This window comes from Chrysochloris asiatica, unplaced genomic scaffold (assembly GCF_000296735.1).
Source record: "Chrysochloris asiatica unplaced genomic scaffold, ChrAsi1.0 scaffold00012, whole genome shotgun sequence".
Classification (NCBI taxonomy): domain Eukaryota; kingdom Metazoa; phylum Chordata; class Mammalia; order Afrosoricida; family Chrysochloridae; genus Chrysochloris; species Chrysochloris asiatica.
In genome coordinates, this window is record NW_006408530.1 from 21,924,802 (window position 1) to 21,927,579 (window position 2,778).

The 2,778-nt window shown below is 50.2% G+C and overlaps 1 pseudogene; it reads right to left on the reverse strand.

Moving 5' to 3' along the window:
- Nucleotides 1-616: 616 nt before the first annotated feature.
- Nucleotides 617-1,776, reverse strand: LOC102823141 (annotated as a pseudogene).
- Nucleotides 1,777-2,778: the final 1,002 nt, after the last annotated feature.

Sequence of the window (2,778 nt, forward strand, 5' to 3'; positions counted from 1 at the left end):
GGGCAAAATCGGGGTGAAGCAGCTTCACCTCCTGGGGTGGGGTGGGAGAGGGCAGGACAGACCCAGGGGTGACCAAGCAGGAGTGGAAGGCCATGGCAGAGAGGTTAGTGAGGGCAGTGAGGCAACGCAAAGGGCTTCAAGTGCTGCCCAAGCCTCTCAGTCCCTCCCTCCCCTCCCTTCCCCCTCCCAGAGCTGGCAGAGGCCCAGGCCTGGCTGGCCCCTGGGGAAGGCAAACCTTGGGGACAAAGTGGACACAGAACCCAGAGAAGGGAGCTGCATTCCCGCTGTTTCTCAGAGGCCGCTGTGTGAACCCTGTGACAACCAGGTTCTGGGCCTAAGGCAAGCCAAGCCGAGTGAATGCATTTCATGGAGAGCAGTAAGGATCCGGGCCTACAGGTGCACCTGGGGCAGTGCGCTGCTCCTTTCTCCCTGAGGACCTGGGGCCAGAGGCAAGCAGAGCTGCCACCCCAGCTTGCTGCTGCCAAAGGCAGGTTGGCACAACCACCCCAAGGTTCTCTGGACTTGTGATAGATTGGGGCAGGGAGGGAAATGGGTATAGAAAACAGGAGAAGAGAGAAACAGCCCTAGATGTATGGGGGCGCAGGGGGTGGTCACATCAAGAGGAGTTCTGGTTCTGGTAGATGGAAGCTTTCTCCTTTAACAGGTCCAGACACAAGGGGCAGCTCCAACTTCCTTCAGGAGGCTCAGACATGGGCGGGGTGAGACAGTACATGTGGTAGCCACGATCACAGAAGAGCAGCTGGTCGTAGTTCTCGGAGGTGCCACAGATGTGGCAGCACTTGCACTCAATGCACTGCCAGCGGTAGGTCTTCACTGCTGCCATCATCACGGGGGTGAACTGAAGGCAAGACGGGTGCCCTGAGCGGCCACAGTCCTAGCAGGACACCAGCTCCTCAGGTTGGCCCGTCTTCTTGTTGATCTTCGAGTCCCCCAGGCAGAAATCACAGTAGTTGTTCGGCAGGGCCAATCCATAAGGTCCTTTCTTGGACTTCTGTTCCTCGGACCTCTGGGAAACAGGGGTGGGCGGCTGGGAGTCTTCCTTGTCTTCTCCCTCCTCCTCAGCCAAGTGTGAGTGGGCATAGTGGTAACTGAGGCCTGGCCGGTTCTTGTAACGTTTTCCACAAATGTCACAGGCATAGGGCTTGTCCCGGTCCTGCAGGATCGAAGCGTCCAACTTCTTATAGGCACTGCTCACACCTTTACCCTTGGCTTTCCCCTTGCCCCGGAGCTTCGGGGTGTCTTCTTCATAGTCTTCATCATCAAGGTCGTCCAGGAAGTCTTCTGGTTCTAGGATCTGCTTCCGTGCCCGACTGTTGGTTACAGGAAACTCGCCCAGGCAGTCATCGTCAACTGGAGAATCTGGGGCACCCCGCTTCTCCAGTGGGTCGGTACCAACAGAGCTTCTAAGCTGCTGCCATCCTGAGAGATCAGGCCTTCCTTCTTCAGGGTCTGGTCTGTGTCTGGTTTAATGGATGGGAAGGAAAGCCGGGGATCTTCGGGAGGATGAGCTCCTTGCTTTTTCCGCCAGCGCCGGGCAGGATAAGAGTACAGCTGCCCAGAAGCTAATCCTGGACCCCGGTGTCGCTTTTCCATCCAGATATAACAGTCGCTCTGGGCTACTCCTGTCTGCGAGTCCAAGAAAGGCAGGCGCACACTGCGCTCAGCACAGAGGCGGACATTGTGATTGTGGCACTGCTCCATGGCATCTTTGTAGTACTGTTCCCCAAGAAGCTTCACTACATTCTCAACCACAGCCGCTATCCTCACCTTTCCTCTCCCTCAGGCGGGTAGGCCCTGGAGCCCGCAGTGCGCAAGCACCGGCTCCGTACTAGGGAGCACTTTCCCTCGTTGTTCTGCCTAAACCAGATTTTTTATATGCACATATTGCACCCATTTATTTATTTATTTTTTCTTTCTGTTTTCTTGTTCTCTCTATACAGAAGATACTGTGAGCCATGATAATCAACACTCACTTTGAAACTAACACATTGCTTAACACAATGCCTAAAATGTGGCTCTTTGGTTAATAACTTAAAGGCTACAAACATTCATTTAGACTTAGCAGTATTTTTATGTATGAAAGGTGCAATAAACATGGTATTCAATTTTTTTCTGGATTTTTCCCTTATTTTTATTTATCTATTCATGATATAAATGCAAATTCTTAACTCTTCATTGGATTGAAACTTATTTATTAAAAAATATTTTAATTTTAATGTATTGTTAAGTCAAGTGCCATCGAGTCGATTCTGACCCATAGTGACCCTGTGTAGGGTTTCCAAGGAGCAGCTGGTGAGCTTGAACCACTGACCTTGCAGTTCAAACGACAAAAACTATTGCTTATACTATTCCAGTTCATACATGCACAGGTTGATTCCTAACAAAACACACTTTAAAATGCCACTGTGATTAATGGATGACTTTAGACAAGTTCTCTGAGTATTATACTTTTTGTGATTCCCATGGAGTAATCATGATAGATTTTCTTGAAAGACACAGGAAAATCATGCGGGCTTGTTAGAAAGGCATTTTGAGAAAATTGGAAATTACGTTGGTGAAGAAACATTGCATCAAGGAATTTCCTCCCCCCCCCAACCCCACCTCATCAGGACAAAGAGGGTAGCACGAAATTCTTTGGGAAACCTTACCCCATCTACCCTACAACCCTGACCTTGTCCCTTACTTTTTGTTCCTAAAACTCAAAGAACATTTTAGTGGCAAAATGATTTGAGGCCCTCAAAGTTTCCCAAAACAACT